General features: G+C 35.9%; 1 protein-coding gene across 3 annotated transcripts in view; it reads right to left on the bottom strand.

Moving 5' to 3' along the window:
• The window catches only part of LOC107082356 (FERM domain-containing protein 4B-like), a 54,313-nt gene extending 49,235 nt beyond the window's left edge, over positions 1-5,078 (bottom strand). For all 3 annotated transcript variants that reach the window (XM_015370998.1, XM_015370999.1, XM_015371000.1), the window contains exon 1: positions 4,843-5,078. The gene's annotated coding sequence lies outside the window, so the exon portion shown is untranslated. The remainder of the gene's footprint in view (positions 1-4,842) is intronic.
• Between the last annotated feature and the right edge of the window lie 14,914 nt (positions 5,079-19,992).

The following is a 19,992-nucleotide window of genomic DNA, read 5'->3' as shown; positions in this document are numbered from 1 at the left end:
ATGGCTTTTAATAACGTTTTTTTTTTGGTCATTTATGATATACATCTATATTACTTTGTCTAAATATTATCAAAATTTGGTCTTCTGTATGTATGTTCTTTTTTTTTTTCAAAATTCATAGAAGTAATTTTACAATATAGGTACAAACACTTTTACTCTGTAAATGACAGAATAATCTGTCTTCATTAATCTGAAAGTAGGTTAGTGGTCTGATGGCAGGGCAATTAACCCCGGATTTACACTTGCTTGTGCCTACTTTCCCTCTGATCCGGATTTTGCCCCCATTTGCTCCAGTCCCACTTTGCTCTTCAGCTCTCTGATCAGTCTGCTTTGAAGCCCAGAGGTGCTCAGAGCAGCAACAACCAGATTGTGCAATAAAAATCAGTAATCAACACAGAAGTCAGACCAAAACAATTGATCAACTGCCCTAAAACAACAGCTACAACTGCCAGGCTTTTTTGTGTTTTTTTTTGTAACCACAAATTTTCACAAGTTTTGTTCTACAATGTATTGTCTTTATTACGCTAAACTATTTATGATCAATTTAGACAACAGAGATGTATAAATAAATGAGTATATTTAAAGAGTTTCGAGAAAAGTCCTCTATTTTAGGGGATTTGGAAATTTGAAAAAACTGAATGCTGTCCTTGTGCAGCTTTCTGTTATTGCAGAGTATTCTGTGTAGGTTAGAATTACTCTTGACTTGCTTCAGAAAACTCTAGAATATGGTTGACTTTGGCAAATAGATGTATTCTTGCCACTGCCATATGAAGGAAGTTAAATTAACTCCTTAACTATACCAGGGGTCAGCAACCTGCGGTTCACAACCACAAGTGGCTCGTTGGATCCTTGACCATGGACAGGTCGGCAGTCTATTGCCGGGCAACACAGAAACAAACAGGACAAACAAACATTCAGGCACTAAGGAGAATTTGGAGAAGCCAATCAACCTAACAGACATGTTTTTAGACTGTGGGAGGAAACCAGATAACCTGGAGAGAACCCTTGTCTGCATGGTGAGAGCATGCAAACTCCATGCAGAAAGACCCTGGGCCGGGAATCAAACCTGGAACCTTCTTGCTGCAAGGCATTAGTTTTATTATAATGTTCCACAAATATTAGTATACTATACAAGAATCTATGCTTCCTCTTTAAATAACATTTTTTTTAAAAACCCAAATACAAATAAATATTTACTTGTTTAATAATGACAGCAGATTTTCCTATAACAGATACTTTAGTATGTTTCGTAGTATTAAAAGGCCATATATTTCAGCTCTTTATCCATTTATGCACAACTTCACACACTATGCAAGCTACATTTTTAGCCACATCTGCCCTGGGGTTTCCAGATTGAAGCAAGGCTTTCGTCCACAGCACAGGCACCCTCGCAATTCGGGTGAAGTGTTGTCCCAAAAGACTGTGACGTACGGAGCTAGGTTCAAACTGGGGATTGTCAGGTTGCAGGACAAACACCTGTATGTGATGCCACTGTTGTAATTCTGTGCAAAAGGTGAATCAGTTGCTGCTCTTCACATCTCCAAAGGCTGCCCATTAATGAGTAATAATTACTATAAATTGATAAACTATCTTCACATCTTATAATTGTTGAAACAGTGAAGGCTTTTTAAATTATTATATTTCAATTTGCTGCACTAGTACACAATCATAGTACTCTAAATTATAATGCGGATATTATTGTAAAAAAAAATTATTTTATACCTGAAAATATGTATTTCCTTTTCTTTTAACATTGTTGTTGGCTCATGCTGCTGTACAGTAACTTTGTTACAATAGGTGAATTGTTTGGACTCCTAAAAGTATCTGTGATTCTCATACCTACAGAACTCTTACATTGTAAAAAAAAATCTTAGGATGCTTTGGCTCTAAATTTTATTCAAGCCATGTTTCCAACATTTTTAGTTTGCACCAGCAGAATGCTGAATTCTACTTTTAATTATCTGCTTAAAACTAAGTTCCTTATACAACTAGCAATTTTTACCGTACATACCTATCATCTGACACAGGCTGCAATCAAGGGCTTGATCTTTCTGGGTTGAGGACATTTACACGCATAACCAGTCCAACCTGAACTACAGCTAGTGTTGAATGTTGCAGACCAGCATAGGTGCTGTATCATATACCCAACCAGCAAAGGCTCTCATCCAAAACTGAACAAAGATCCTATTAACAACAATATGTGGGAAAGCCAGGGGAAAATGCTGATGATCAACTTCTCACACTAAACAAGGCTTTTGAGGAAAGGTGGGAACACTTCATCAGCTCCAGTCACACTGCTCAGGTGGAATGTTTATGCTCCTAAACACACCTTTACAGATAAAACCCTGGCTACCATGTGCCAAACTGAGCGGTGTAGCTGGAACTGCCTGTAACAGTTGATAGCTTTATTGAATCAGAAGCGCTGACCTCATTAAAAAAAAGAGGAACATCCCAGACTGAGAGTCAACACAAAAAGCGGAGCTGCATTTGTATTTAGTCCCTCCGACAGCCAGATAAAAAAGAGGCAGCACATGTTGCTCCTATGAAACACAAATAGTCACCTACACAAAGAAAGGCAGCCTCGGCCTTTGTTCTGTATCTTTCTCTCACATCTTCCTGTCTCTGTGTTTTCTCAGACCTGAGGCTGTGACAGGAAGACAACATCTCAACGTGTTTTCAATTCATACCACTTTACAAAGAAAATATTTATTTTGATTATTTTAATTCTTCAACAGAGATTACCGGCAAGTTGAGATTTTTATTGGACAAATCAAAAAAACATGAATGATTACCACTTTTGGCTTTATGTACAGCTGTCTGTCTTCTGACTTATCTCTACACCAGCTTGGACTCTCTACTGAATTATTGTTTTATGTTATTTTTAAGGTTTAATCAGAATCAATATAAAGCACCTACAGACATCCATATTTAAGTATTGCAACTAGTGCTGAATCATGATTAATTGATTATTGAAATAACTAATAACGTCAACTAATTGATTAATCGTTAACTTCAGTGTTGAGATTCTAAAACGTGCTTTTAGTTGAGAGAGCAACCCAATTAGAGCAGCAATTATGCAAAAATTGTAAAAAAAAAAATACATAAATAGGTAAACATTTCACATTTAAGATAAAAATCTTTTTTGTCTGTCAATATGCTCTATCCAGAACTCCTCAAGTGGAAAAGCAAAAGTTTTCTTTAAGGAACATTTGGCTATCCAATTATTATTTGATTAATTGAAAAAAATAATCAACAGATTAATTTATTTGCAAAATAACCATTAGTTGCCGCACTAATTGCAACAATTTCTCAGTTCTCTTGGCTCTATTCCCTAACCTGTATTTAGATCTGGTTAGATTCCCAATAAACTCAGCTAGCTTCTCCTTCCCTGGTAAGACAGAGCGTTACTCACCACCACTTATTACCATGGAGATGGGTCCAAACTAGGGGCGAACCTTCAATGTTTCAGTACTATCTTTACTAAAAAACATTAATACTCTTGAAACGAAACAAATTTATTTAAACTGCGTAGAGAATAGTGCTCTTAAAATTATATGAGAGCACTATCCTTGGCAGTGGGTGATTTTCAGACCTTTTATTGATAGGGATAAGAAAAAAATCTCTTTTGACATGTAAGTTTTGACCAATTGCAGATCCACTAAAATTAAGAAAATCTGTTTCCTTTGGTCAGTGTATACCTCATCCAAACTAAGGTTATCAATATAGTCATCTAAAGCTGCACAGTTTATCAAATTATATCACCATTATAACAATGTGTGTAAAATTAAATCACAGCAATCAAAAAGAGCTTCCTGGATACAACATTCACTTGAACGTTGTGTTATAACAGCCATCCTTTCCTGTCCATTAGCAGTAGAATAAATCTTACAAACTGGATTGACTTTAGCTGCCCCTTGATGCCAGTACCTGATATAGATGTTTGGTAATTAAGATGCAAATGCTCAGCGAAAGGGTTTTGGCTATTATGAACATGTAAAATAAATAAAAAAGTTATAGAAAATATAGATTGATTGTAATTGATACATCAGAGTTTTCAGCCAAAATATTGCAGCTCTTGCCCTATTTGGCACATGTACTGTTCTTATTTAGGAGTATCATTTTAAAGGGAGCTGAATACTGAATATATTTTTCTCCTACTGCATATTTATACCGGTACATTACTTTGTGTTGGTCTATCTCATTAAGTTGTCATAATGTACTTTGGTTTAGCGCTTTAACATATTAAATGTTTAAAAATATAAATGATATGAACATTTTGGCAAACCCCTGTATGTGTATATTTTGAGGGGTGTTTTTATCTGCTAGATGTGGCAGGATATCACACGCCTGGCTGTATCCTATTGTATGTTTAGTCCAGGAAACAGGATATTCATCCAGAGAAAGGCAGCTGGTCAGAGTATTATTGTAATGGACTCAGAAGAAACGGACTGTTGCTTCTTTATTTGGAAGTTTTTCACGGTTTTTCTTAGTTTTTTTTTTTCCAAAATAAATAATGATCAGCATAGGACTGGTGTTGATATGTCAACACTTTATCCAGCTGACATTCAGGAGTCAGCTGACCTGAAAAACAGTTCCTGTGTCTGTAGATTCACATCAAACTTAGACAAAAAAAAAATGAATTGGCAAGAAAAGTGAATTAATACTCATCACTCATCGTTTTAAAGACGCTCATTTACTATAAGCAAAGTGTTAAGAAAAGCATCATGCATTAAAAAAATAAAATACTGCACCAAAACGTCATTTTTCCTCCAGAGTGACAGGTGGTTACATTCATACTCGTCGTTTTTAAGTGTTTTTTATTTAATCGGAGTAGTTTCTCACCTTGTGTCCTTTGTTGTGATCTAGTATTGTTTGGCCCCGGAGCGCCTCAGCCGGCGCAGGTCCGTCACATAGGGTCCGTCACTCCAAACCCAAAACAAAAATCAAAATATAAAGCAGGAGCTTCCTCACAGTAAAATGTTTGGTTTGAATGATGGGGTTAAAATAGTCCACAAAGTCTGAGAAAGGAATCAGTTCGGCATGATAAAGAGCCCCACAGAGAGCCAGCCGCTCACAGTCCCCGGCCGCCCCGCCTCCGCGCTGCCTTCCTGGGATGGGACAGTTGAATGTCCCTCTGCGGCTGCATGGCCAATAGGAAGGCGCTCTCTGCTGCCCAAACCCTCAGCTGGTGGATGGGAGGAAAACAATCAAGAACAAAGCATGCTGATGCAAACCTATGGCCATTAACAGACAGCTTTGTATTTCAGCTCCATATCACAGCTCCAAGTATATTAAAATATGAGTATAAAATAAAAATAAAATACTCAGCCTGCTCTGCATACCTGGAATCCAGAACTAAACATGGAGAAGCAGCATTTAGTTCCTATTCTCCACTTATCTGGAACAAACTTCCAGAAAACTGTAAAAGTGCGGAAAGCCTGAGTTCCTTTAAATCACGACAAAAAACACATTTGTTTAGGATTGCCCCCGATTGTTCTCGTTAAACAGTTCAACTTAAACGTCATTAGTTCAACTTTTGTATTTTTAGTCCAACTGTTTTTACTGTTCTTTTTAGTTTCTGCATTTTTTATTTTATTTTTTATTTATTTATTTTCCTACTTGATTTGATTCTGTTTTATTTTCCTATATTGTAATCATGTAAAGCACCTTGCATTATCTTTGTGCTGAATTGTGCTATACAAATATATTTGCCTTTGCCTTGCCTTAGCAGGAGTGACAGAGAAACAAAAACTAAACACACATAACTTACCAGAGCAGGGCTCCTTAACTCTCATTCTGAACAGTTGGCCACCAGAAATACTCGAGTATGATGCTGCCACCGTCGTGTTTTAGCATAACAACTATATATGTTCAGGATGTTTTTCAATGTTTCCCAAACAGTGTTTGCACATAGGTCAGAATCCTACATTTTCTCATCTGTACAGACGTTTTGCTTCATGTGTTTGCGCTCTCCTTTATCTAGCATGTCACAAACTGGACATAGGACCAATGGCCTAACGACACAACAATAAGCCCGTAAGCAACATTATCTGGATGGGCCCCATATGAAGTACAACGCCAGTGGATTACCCGTAATTCCAAGACGTAGTGTAAAAAATAAAACACTCAACTACGTCGTTCTTTTAAGATCTTTATTGCGGTTTGAAACATATTATATGAGTGTAGTTTTTTTTACCAATCGTCTAATGAACTATACACAGTTATTAACATAGTAATTAAAAGTACTACTGTCTGCTTTGCTATTGGTGTCATGTTTGAACGGCTCACCATCATGTTGAAATCTGCCATGTGTTGCTTTATAAATAAGGTCCGGTCAGTCACTTTTATATCAGTTGGCTTCAAAACTAATTTTTCGGACCATAACATCTGCAAAGAAAAGTCCTAGTCCACAATTGCATAGAGGATCAACCAGGTGTCAGCGACGGGGCCCCTAAGAGGTCGGGGGCCTCTGAGCAACTGTATACTCTGCTTACCGATAATTGCACCATTGCATAGGACTTCAGATGGTTTATGGAAACATTTTTGGAAAAAGGGTGGATTTAAACTTCTTAATAAGTGAATTTATACTCAGCTGAATAAAACAATGAATTATTAGTGTTTTTTGCTGCAAATCAGATGTTATAACCAGTATAAATTGAAGCTTATTAGCAACACAAGGCATATAGGGAACAGCACAATGATTTTCCATAAAAGTATAGCTATTCATTTAGCTGTTTTTATATACAAAACTGGCAAATTAATCTAAATGACCTTTTTGGAAGAATATTTTTTCTATCATCATTGCATTTAAAATTGACATAAGTCATAGAAAATTGACTTGCTACACAGTTCCAAGTGCACCAAGGAATTTATTTTGCAATAAAACAATAGTATCAGAAATTTGTTTGAAATTTGTTTGAAATTGATCTACAGCCTGTTCATCATTAGGTTCTGATTATCAAAATGTTTCAATCAAAAATTATAAAAATGATTCTTTGCTGCATTTTTCAATTGTCTGCTTAACCTTTTTGGAATAACATTTAAGTGTTGGAGATGTACAAAGTATGTGTTTTTTTATAACGTTACTGAAAAATCACTTAATTGCAAAGTCGTAGGAGTTTTAACTTAATTCTTTATATATCAATAATTTCTTTTTGTATGAAAATCTATTGTTCATTATTAATTTCTCATTACTGTTTTCCTAATTTTAAGTTATTTTTAGATTACTTTTTGCATAATAGAAATAAATGCATTCAATTGACATTTTCTACAATCATATTTGAATGATACATATGACTAAGTTCACTAATCTCTCTTCCTCAGTTTCCTAGAGAAAGCTAGAAAGCTTTAAACTAGAAAATCCAAAATAATTTTAGAACTTTTGGACAGATGTTGTACATTCTTATATATCAATTGTAAAAGAAATCAATAAACCTGTATCTATTTTTTTTATTGTCCAGCTTAATTCAGATTTGAATATTTTACTGAGTTTATCGATCATGTTTATTTCAAACTCCCAACAACTAAATAATAAATAAAGCACATTTTATGTTATCTTTAATACCAGAAGCCTATGTATAAACCAATAATTGTATTATATATAAACCATGTTGGCTGTATTTAGGCTGGATTAGAAGCTAATTAGCTTCCCCCATCCACAAAGGTTGGAAACGCCTTGTAAATTTAAGTGATCAAAGGAAAATAGACAATAATATAACGAGAAGAACCTGCTAGCGCCACACCATGCAGAATAACAGCTCTGCACGTAAATCATTTGGAATCTTGAAACAGATGGTCTGCAGCAGCCGTGGACCATGTTGGGTAAAACTTCTATCAGCTAAAAAAAGTAAACTGGGTATACGTTCACACAGACTGTGAGAGATTGGAAAATGTTTTCCTGATCACATGTCTTGATTTCAATTTTAAAAATCAGAATTCTGTGTAAATAACCTAAAGCCTGAATCCACCCTTGTTTCTATAATTCAGGCTAAAACTGAATAGAGGATATTTTATTGGCACACCGTGAGCCCTTAGTACATTTTTAACACTCTAGATTCTCTGATAGTGGTTACTGACCATCTGCATATTTTTACATCTTCTGATATTTTCTCTTTTCCAGCAGGATAATTCACAATGGCACAGCACTCATGGGTTTTAATTTTACCTTTATTTAACTAGGTAAATCATTTAGGCTAAAGTCTCTTTCACAAGGATGAACAAGCCAAGAGATTTTCAGTACACACTATAGAAAAATAATACAGTTATGGACATTAAAGAGATGAGATAAAATGTAATATCTATCCACAATATAGTAGACCAGTTAAAATTCGGCTAAAAGGTGATATTTTGCTGGACCATCTTAAAGACACTGGCATTACTGTGGATAACTTTATCATTTTAAGTTCCTATTTAAAATGTATTGTAATTATTGGTCAGATTTCTTGCACATGTTGATGAGTTTACTGTAAATCAGTGGCGCCCACAGTGAGCAATACAAAAGAGCACCTTTGGGATGTAGTGGAAACGGGATCATAGATGTGCACCAGGAAAATCAGCATCTCCCTTATGCAAAACCTACTTATGAAACGTGAGCCATAAAGAATTGAAGCTCACATGGGTGCTAAGCCTCTATTATCAAGTTTACCTGATAAAGCTGTCAGTTTACAGTGAGCCATCCGTCTATCACTTTTGATCAAGGCATCAAGATGCATAAACTCCTCTTATTCTAAATATGACTCTTAATCCAAACCCAAGATAGTACCTCTGGATATAAAAATAGCCTGCAAATATTTACTTATAGCCTGAAAATGTTTTACTTTTTTAAAAATATTTTTGTCCCTTGGTCCATCTGTCAAACAAATAGAAGTAGTGAGGAGAGAACAATGAAAGTAGACAAAGTTAAAGTTTTACAAGCTTACATTTAAAAAGATTAAATATAAGACTTTAAATAGATTGCCAACTTTCCAGTGACTGCACTATAAAGGAAAGGAGTGCCACGCTGTTGTGGTCTGATAGTAGACAGAACAATGGAAAAACCCAGTAATCCACAGAAACTGCAGGAGAAAGGAAATGGGAGGGATGAAACTGTCTGGAAGTTTGACACAGAGGGAGAGCAACAACAATGTGACGCTGCCATGTCTATGCCCACTGTGTATGCATGAGAAAGGGAGATCATGACGAAGAAAGCAAAAGATGAGTCTTGATGTCTTAGCAAAGGCTACCTCTGATTCTCACACCGAAATGCGTCACCCTCATTGGGGATGGGGACCACCCCCACCCCTCTAGCCCTTTGTAACGGTTACTGGGAGCCTGTGATTAGGCTCACCCTGGTGCCATGTGTGCACCACGTAGGCCACCGCAGCCCCGCCCCCCCTTAAATTTGCACTGCAAATCTGTGCTTGGACTTAGCTCCTGCTGAGATTAGCCCTGCAGCTATTGTCCTGATGAGACTACATACAAAAAAAACAATGCAATGATTGCACTCCATTGGTCATATTTCTCAGGTAGTTCTTGTGCTGTTGTGCTCTGCTTAAACTGAGGCAATGGGGGTATCTCCAGAAAAACTTATCTTAAACACCTCTGATTTCTGTGTATAAAAAGCAAAAAATATAATCTGTCTTTATCTCAGAATAACGTGAAGGAGTCCTAATGAGGGGACATTTACTTGTTCAAATGGGGAGTAATACATACATGTTAAGTGCAAGGGGATTATATGGTTCTAGTGGAACATATGTTAACACAGAGAAGTCTACCCTCCTGAGAGTACCTCCTGACTGACACAGTCTCATTGGCCCGATGCCAATATGTATCAGATCCTGTGAGTCTTTCCCTGCATGCTGCCCCCATTTCTACACCCGCAGAGGAACACAGCTCACTCCCTTTCAGCCTTGACCTCGATGGGCCGATACTGTCCATTTCCTTTATATTCTGACAGACATCCCATCTCGGCCAACTTTTCTGGCTTTTCTTTCAGCAGCAAACTTAATACATTCATGAGCAGCTCGATGAACCGAGGCTGGGACATGAACAATAAGTGGGCACTGACCCCTTCCGTTCCATCTAATCCTTTCAGACCTTAAAGCAGGTCAGCTCATGTTTGGCAGATCCTATACCACCCGTACTCATTCTATAGCCTGATCATTTTATACATCTTTCATATTTTCCAGGTCAGACTGAAACTTCTTTGTGTTGATATAAAAAGTCTACATGAAGCGTGCAACACACATCACCAACAATAGAGGCAGACCAGTTCACTGTTAATACATTGTGCGACATTAAAACCTTAAACTTCAATGAATTTTATAGGGAGCTTATGTTACAGAGCAAAAACGTTTAGATATCAGTTGAGCATATAGTGTGCATATTGTTTCATTATCTCATCAACTGCCTTTAGAAGCTGCCCTGATAGTAAAACAGTGGTGAAGAACAGTGAAAAGTATCTTAGTATAAATGCAGCAATTCTGCAAAGAATTTGGAGGTTTGTTGGGGAACTTTAGTGAACAAGAGGCTGTATGAAGACCAAAGAACAATAAAACTATAGAGCAGAAAGTGAATTTTAAAGCAATACCACAGTGAATTTTAAAGCAATACCAAAAGCAATGAAACTGTGAATTACTGCTTAGTCAGAAATTGTAAAGAAATATGGCAGACATGCAAATCTACCAAACATGTTTATTTATCTGCAATGATAATCTAAGCAAGGTGAGGATTGATCAAAAACTCATGAAGAAATCTAGAATTTTTGAAAGGATGGCAAGCAGAAAGTCATTAGGCAAACATCTAACAAAGTCCTGCTTGCAGTGTTTCAGAAGCTATTGAAGAGACACAGCAAACATGTGGAGTAAGAGGCTGTGATCAGATCAGAACTGTTACTCTAACTACCGTATACGTTTTGCCTTCATACAACATCGAAGCTCGTCAGTTAATGTACGGATGGATGGATCTAGATACATGTTGAAGGAAAACCCATTTAGAGAGAAGTCTGGCTGAGTTACAGCTGATGTTTGCAGATGTGTAAAGTAGGTGGAGACAAAGAACTTGCAGCTGTAATTTTAGCATATGTCTTTCTGCACAGTCTTTGCTCAGAGGGGGGGCTGCATGCATGCTCGCTTTTCAGATTTCTGTTTGTTACCAAATCTAATCTCTCATAAAATCCCAGTAAAACACCTTGATGTTTTTTGTCTTTTCATGAAAAAGATTACTTTGGACACGAAGAGAAAACAACCTTTTGTTATAAAGCAAGCATGGATGGATGCACAGAGATAAATTTATGTTTTGCAACATCTATTAAAAAAGGTTTCCGTTTGCTCCAATCACACGCTATGGGAACTAAACTGTTTTTCAAAGCTTCTGTCCTTCTTGAGTTACAGCTGCCTGTGAAGTATGGTGTTACATAAGTGGCATATTTCCCTCTTTGCTAACATTTTACTCTCATATGATAAACACTGTGGGAGTGAAATTATACAAAAAAAAAGGAATGGACGAGCAATAGTTTTTTTCACTATTTCTCGTGTGGTCCTGCTGTTTCTATTTATTTATTCTCCTATTTCATTAATGGTTGGCTGACCCAAAAAAATGTATTTGCTTTAATGCAGCATTTAACTTTTTAGAATTTTCATATTATTTTATAAAGCTTTCTGTTGAGTTATGGATTTGAATAACATTCAAATTTTTCAGTTTCCTGGACCTGCCTTTTCCTCTTCAGGAAGGAGCTGGAGCCTATCCAAGCTGTCAGTAAGGGAAGGAGGCATGAAGCTTCCTGTCAGTTAAAGGTCTAACTAACCACACACTCACATTTAGTTTGGAGTCTTAAATATGCATGTGGTTAGACTGTAGGAGGAAACTGGATCGCACATTGAGAAGCTGCAATATGACTGCTGAGATTTGAACCGCAGGAGCGAAAACAGGCATTTCATTTAACTACCGGTAACTGTCTTGGAGAAGGAAACATCCAAACCAAGGTGAACTCCAGCCCTTCAGGACTTAAGTCAGGGGTCCCTAGTCTTGTGTTCTCTTGCATGAAGATTTGTATTTTCTTTGGGTTATGCACACCTTTTGATTTCAACCACAAAATTCAAGCTCTTTTATTATTGATTATTTATTTTTTAATGCAAAAAAGGCTTCAGTGAAATAGGAACCGAGGAGCAAAAATACTTGCCATTCTCTTTAATGCTCTTTATCTCTCATTCTCAGAAGTCTATGTAAACAAATATTTGAGACATAAAAGCAGTAATCCTCCCTAATTTGCTGTTTTTGCACCATGCTTTTTTTCCTTGCAGAACCTATGGCGAGTTGTACCTGTATGTTCCACCACAATGTTTTGTCCCTTGCACTTTTTTAGCAGTTATTACTGTGACATTCTTCAATATCCTTAAACTTAAATTAAAATAAAGGTTCTTGTAAATTAATAATAGAAATGTAGCTTGCACATATTTTTTAAAAGTGCACAAGCGACATAATGTTGACAATCCAGACCTATGGGCCTTATGGGGATAAAAGTCTGGTCCTTTTATAGCGGCCCCCCTTCCCTTTATTTTGTTAAGGATTTATGGGTATGTTGTGAATCACAGGAAATTTATATTAGGGTTACTTTAGTGAACTGAAGTCAATGCAAAGTTAAAGTATGGGTAGAAATACCAAGGATGGCAAAAAATTATCACTAAAACAAAAGTGATCACACCAGTGGTGAAATGAAACCTTTAAAGGTTACTGCATTATTGGAAAAACCAAGGAAACTACTTTGACTCAGCAGGAAGCCGAGCAGACATGACAGAACCCTGTTCCTGCTCTGTTACTCGCTGACTTTAGTCTCCATTTGACTCTTGTTTGAAGCATTTCACGGTTTCTATTGTAAGAAATGAACCTAAAAAATAAATTTGTGGATTTGATTAGTCAAAAATGAATAAAAACATATTGCAAGACATAATTTATAAATATATTAATCAAATAAGTATTTTTGATCACTTGCTTAATTGCATCTTTTTTTTTTCTTAGGGTATGTTTCCAATGGATCATGAGGGAGCTGATGTGATGAAGAATCCTGGTTTATTCATATCCTTTGAATCTTCCTCTGTGGACATCAGCTATTTATTGTTGTTATAGCACCACCTTGTGGAAAAAATATATCCTGCAGTTTAACAAAAAGGAGACCATTTCTATTACATGATTTTTCATTTCCAGAGATACATTTCAACACAGGAAAAATAAATAAAACCCTCCTGCAAGCAGGATAGATGCAGCTTCTCTTTTAAATAAAAACTTTTCCTCCCTGCCTTGTTTATGTGCAGAATTACGTATTTCAGAAATAACCACCAATGATTATTACAGCAGCTCTGAATATGAAAGCAACATAACAAAAGGACTCTTAATGCATTCCACTCTCTTGAAGTTGTATACTTAGTTGATAAGACATTTTTAAATAGTAATTGCATCTTTAAGCACTTTAGCATAGATATTAATTGCTTCATTCAATTTCTCAACACACCTGATACTGGTTGATCAAGGACCCCATGTGGGGTCATGACCCCAACTTTTGGGATCAGTGTGCTAGATTAGATTGGATTAGATTAAACTGTTACGATCTGTATTTGTGATCCCTTCCAGTAAGTTTTCACGAGACATCAGTTTTTTAGGTGCATCAGTTTTTTAGCTGTCACTATTGAGGAAGTAACCAGAAGATTGGATTACTTGGATCCAGTAACCTTGTCTACAACTGAGGAGGGTGCCCAACGGACAATTTTAGACACCAAATCTGGACTGCAAATCAATGTATGGAACACTTTAAGACATCTACCTATGCATCCACCTATTAGCAAAAAATAAATAAATAAATAATAAAAAATAAACAGAAAAAGAAAGATTTGGGGATGAGCTGTCCTTTAAAGCTCCAGATAGAACATTAAGTTATGGCAGAACAGATAAATAATAATGGTGTCATACAATTAGGACTCGTGAAAATAAATAATAAAGCCCTAAACTGGACTCATAAATGAATAGTCAGTTTTAGGTGTTTGTAGTGTTTTTGACTGCAGTTATTTACAGAGCTACCAGGCTCTGTTTTTTTAAATCATCTTTTAATCTATTATACCTATAGCAATCATGCATCTCAACTGAAAAACCACCATCTTAAAGTTGACTGAAGCACGACCCATAGTTAGGTCTTGGCAGGTAGTTTTCCATACTCATAGAACATACATGGCTAGGAGAAAGAAGCATTATTTGTTCTCTGGTGCAGTAGATCCAGTGAATAACTCATTATCACTGGTAGAGAACACAAGATAGTGCCATGAATCGTCCCTTTGTGTACTGACAAATGGCCTTGTAACAAGTAGCATCCTTGCACATTAAACAGCAAAATGAATTTATATGCCCCCACCGTTTATAACGGGCAGCCCCATCCAGACAGTGGAGCGCGAAGTAAGGAACATTTGACATGCCTTTCTTTCCTCTGTGACAGACATTACTGTTAATGGACATGATAAATGCCAGATGGCCACCAAGAATCATACAGAGAGAGCATATCAAAAACCCGTTGGCTAGTTAGTTGTTGCTTTTTTTTGAAGGCACTGAACACACTTAACTGGAGGAAGGCGATAAAAGAGACTGGAAAAGAAACCAATTTTAGAGCCAAGTTTCAGAATGGAAATAGCTGAGTCACTATTCATCCTTCCTCTTTTTAGTGGCAAACATCTAACAAAGTCCTGCTTGCAGGACATGTTTCATTTTCAAAAATGCAGGTCTGTAATCCAACATATAGTGATGTCTTTTGTCATTTCTACTTGTATATATCTATATTTGTTATGGAGCTCAGAAACCTTATCAGGAGAATAAAAAAGCAGTGAACCTCTTAGTTGTACAATAATACATTGCAATAATAAATATCGCAATACACCCAGAGAAAAACAGGTCAGTTTGTGAAAGTAATAATAGATGGTGTCTTTGACAATGGTTTCCACTGAAAGGGAATGAGGACACTGACTCTGTGGAATTAATGCCACAGATTGTTTATGGTTCACATTACCCAAGTGAAACTAACATCCGAGGAAAACCACAGCACATTTCATTTGATTATATATCTGTAGATACAATGAGATAGTTACACAAGGGAGGATAAAAAATTTGCTTCCTGTACAAGACCTTATTGTAATCAGTATATTTATTATTAAAAGACTACTTAACATCCTCCCCAGCAATGGTACATTACTGTTTACCCTTTTAGTCAACAAAAAGCATATATATTTAATGTTATTATGATTTTATATGACTGAAAAACACAAAGCAAATTAAGTAAGATTTTTTTTTTATGGTTTCCTTTAATATATTATAAAACAGTGGTGTGCATGTATTTTTTGAGCCCCTGTGTTTACCTAGTTTTGCTGCAATGATGCCAACATATTATTTAGGGTATGCATATTAGCTTTCCTTCCCAAAAATAATCAAGATCATCCAGGCTAAATGTAGACTTTCCATAAAGAGAAGTATTTAGGTCCACACAAGGATTCTCTTAGGGAAATTTATCTGAGCTATGACTGGGCCATTTTAACATATGCTTTGATCTAAACCATGTTCTTGACAGCTCTTGCTGTATGTTTAGGGTTATCCCGCTAAAAGACGAGCCCCTGCTCCAGTCTCAACACACCTATATATTTATTAATTCTCATATTCATTCTTATCTGACCACCATCTTCCACCTATTATCCGTCTCCATATCTCTGCCTGGTTGTTTGGTGTCAGACTGCATACAGGTGAACTGATCAAGTACATTTTTAGCAGCCTTGAGCGTTTCTAACAAAATTATGCTGCCATCACAATTTTTCACTCTGATTAAGGTGTAATTTCTCCAATGCCTAGCATTATTCTTGTGGGAAAACAAATTCAGTTTTGGTCCAGACCAGAGCACCTTCTTCAACATTTTTTAACTCTGCTGGAGTTTAAAAACAGCCAATGGTTCTTTTCAACAATAGTCACCTTCCAATAAAATGAAATCTAAAATAAGTGTATGCTTATGTGCATTTGGTGAAGTGAATTAGCCAAGATTTAGAAAATATATACAATTAATTTGACTCTAAATAAATGTATAGAAAATGCAAGGAAATATATTGTGAAGAAAAATGATTGCTGGGGTCTTTCTGCATGGAGTTTGCATGTTCTCCCTGAGCATGCGTGGGTTCTCTCCGGGTACTCTGGCTTCCTCTCACAGTGCAAAAACACGACTCTTAGGTTAATTTGCTTCTCTAATTTCTCCTTAGTTTTGGGTGTGTGCATGCATGTTTGTATGTCTTTGTATGTTTCTGTAATGCCCTGCGACAGACTGTGACCTGTTCAGGGTGTACCCCGCCTCTCGCCCATAGACTGTCAGAGATAGGCACCGGCCCCACCGCGACCCTGATGGAATAAGCAGGAGAAGAGAAGATGGATGGATTGATAGATGGATGGATGAATTAAGCTTCTATCTCTACTGTGTTTTCTGTAACTCCTTAACACCTTAACAGCAGAATTACAAAAATCCCAATGTAATCTATTTTGAAATGCATGTCAACTAATTTTCTTTGTATAAAAAATTAATTCCATCAAATATGTGTTGGTTTTTTTCACATGTGTCTGTGTGGTTTGAGATGTCATGGAGGGAATCATACGTACTTGACAGATGGAAACAAAGATCCCTATGTCTTTCTTTCCTCCTCAGGAAACCAGTAAAATATTGACCTAAAATACCATTTAAACTATACTTTGGGCCATTATTGCAGATTAATATTTGTATAATATGTGTGTGTTTAAAGTTTTATTCACACAGCATCTTTTTTCAGATAATCCTTAGATGAGTATTATACAATAAACAGCAAAGTCCTAAGCTTAAAGAAATAGAACAAGATCCTTAAATTATTCTTGTTACTTATTTAGATGTAACTTTCATCTAAATAGCTTATGGAAATTTTAATGTTATAGCAGAGACTAGAATCATGCTAAAAGAAAAAACTAACAAAAAAGAAGCTGTTGTGCAGCCATACATTACCAGAAGTAATAAAAACCACAAAATAGCCATTTCTCCTTCCCTAAAGCTGTAGGTTGAACTAAACCACTAAATATCCTGACAAAAATCATAACTTGCGAGGCTTATTATTGTGTCATCAGCAAATGAGACATTGTTGTGTCAGAACAGGAAGTTCCTAAATCTCTGAGTTCTTAAAAAGGACCTTATTCCTCAAAGTGGAACATTACTGGCATTAGCAACTTTGGATAATAGCCGATGAAAATAAAAAGGTGAGTGCGACTTTTAGTTTATTTCAACAATATGATAAATCCTGTAAAACCAGCAGTTTTTTACATAAATAGTGGGAAGACTGTTTTAATGCTTGACCTTTCAACATTTATACATTATCAGAACAATCAACACATCAGTGATATGAGAAGCTCATGCTTTGTGGTCTTTTTGTGGCCTTTGTTAATTTAAGAGTGCATCAAATTGGCTTTCTGTGGTCCCCACAAGATCAGAAGGCCCTTCTTCTGAGACGAAAGGGGAAAATCTTCCATTTTTAACACAAGGCAGTGGAACAAATGTAGTTGTAGACCTCTTAAAATGCTGCATCAGCGTCTCGGTGCTTCAGTTGTTGACTGAAGCTGACAAGAACAGTCAGGAGAAATGTGTAAGAATAGGCAAAGCTAATTTTGAATTACACCATGGTATTTTTTGTCAATAGATGTAACTGCTTTGAAAGAAACATGCTGTAAATGCTAAATTTTCCAAATGCAAGTGCTGGGATGAAGTAAGGTGGATTGACCTCACATGTCCCTCAACCATAATCTGGTTTGCAGGCCAAGATGGTTTAAAAAAAAAAAAATCCATTATCTATAAGATAAGGTTAAAACAGGAAGAAAATAGTTTTAAATCTCAATTATTAGCTTGTGGATCCCCTTTACAATGTTTATTAAGAGGACTCCCTTTTCCATAAGAAAAATCCAAATATCCTTTAAGGAAGGGAGGAAGAGCTTATAGATAATACTCATTAGAAACAGAGTGACTCCAACTCTTTTTAATCAGGTGCTATCAGATTTATATAGATAAATAAATATAGCATGAATTATAGCCTCATTACTTAGCTGCGTTTTGGGTTAAATCTATTTGATTTATTTAATAATAGTTACATGCATGCTGCATTTATACAGGAAGAATAATGTCTGATTTATGTCTTCACAGCCGAGCCCAGCATCATATACTTGCAAATGCTCTACCATGATGATAATAATGTATTTCTCTTTATTTCTTGAATTCAAACCTTAAAAGAACATGTTCACAAATATAGGTATTAACAGAATTTGTAGACTACTACATAAGTCTCTGATTTAATGATTTACTAAATTATAAATTTTTTACAAGCAACTGTTCATATCCGGAAGCTGGATTTTTTTATTTTTTATAATTTGAGTTTATCCAAGACCTTCAATGCGAACTTTTGTGCATTTGTTTAGTGTAGGAGCCAATTCTTTTTTGTTAATAATTAAAAATGTTTTTTGTCTTTGTGCATAATCTAGCTAAGTTTATTTTACTTTATTGTTTGACATCTCTCATATGAGATCATGTCTTTTGGTTATTTTGTCATGTTCCTTTCATTTTTGGTTAGTTGTGATTAATTTAGTTGAATTATTTTTCATAAATAGGCAGTCAATAATAGGACCAGCATGCATCTGGGTGGGCGTATGTTTTTTTTTTTTTTTTTACCAGCGCAAGAGAAACATGGAGGAAATTTTTCATAAATAGGCAGTTAATGGTAGGACCAGCATGCATCTGGGTGGGCGTATGTTTTTTTTTTTACCAGCGCAAGAGAAACATGGAGGAAATGTTTGTCTTTTTCTTTTTCTTTTGCCTGCGTAAAATTAGTCCATGGTGTCATCAAAGCTGGGCCACAACATGCTGTATTTATTACTGGAAATTAAGAGAACCAGGGAAGTGACATTATAAGAAGTAGATTAGCTGAGTCATTGATAGCTTCTTTAACATACTGCATTAACTGTGTGGTATTTTACTTAGCAAGGAATCGAAAGAAAGGGTAAGGAAAGCTGCTAAATAACTGCTGCAGTGTCAATTAATTTTAACAGCATTCCCATTTGGGGATAATAAGCCATTTAAGGTCTTGGATTAAAGCTAACACCATTATACTAATGGTTGGGACAAACTGCACTTTTTTTTTTATTAGAAAGGCTTTGTTCACACAAAGTGAGCAAACATATTGTTTTACAGACTTGACGGTGAGCTCCATGCTAAGATTTATTCAGTGTTTAAGCACCAGCGCCATATGGCCATACAGTGTGATGGTGATCAGTCAAATACTTAACGTTAACTAAGCTTTGGTGTGTCACCATATTCATGTCACAGCTCCAAAACAACAATGAAAAGGAAAAGGTGACAGCCTTGATTAAAGGCAATAAAAAGATGACTTAATGTCATAGTTTCCTTGGTTATGAAAGATTTGAACAGGCAATAAGGTAGCCTCTCTCTCACAGTGCAGCCACACAGCCATTTCTAACTCAAAATCAAAATGTATTTTTAACACTTTATAAAAACAAAATCAAAGAAGTTTTGAACACAGAGGTATAAATGCCCTGTCTGACCTGATGCTTTAACATTTTGGTGAATTCTGTTTTTTTTTTCACCACACAAACTATTTTATTTTAATTCAACAATGAAATTCTACACATCATAAAAAAAAACCCCACTTGGTTTCTCTAGGAGTACAGCTCTGTACCAAAGGAGAATGTCCCATAAATAGTTCAGATTTTTATCTAATTAAAACATGTTTCTGCTGATGTGTTTACTGCATGAAAAAGTTCAGGGTTTTAGTTTTGATTAACTTAATGTAAAGAAATATAACCAAAATCTATTTTTTTTTTTTATCAGTTTTTGGTCAGAACTGAGACAAATGGAGAAAACAAATTCAACCAGTGCTTGATTGTACAAATTTAGGGTTTAGATTTAGAAAGCTTTGATTGAAACCAGGA

Source organism: Cyprinodon variegatus, unplaced genomic scaffold (assembly GCF_000732505.1).
Source record: "Cyprinodon variegatus isolate N-32 unplaced genomic scaffold, C_variegatus-1.0 Scaffold51, whole genome shotgun sequence".
NCBI lineage: Eukaryota > Metazoa > Chordata > Actinopteri > Cyprinodontiformes > Cyprinodontidae > Cyprinodon > Cyprinodon variegatus.
The sequence above is the reverse complement of the archived record's forward strand: the minus strand, read 5'-3'. Positions and strand labels throughout refer to the sequence as shown.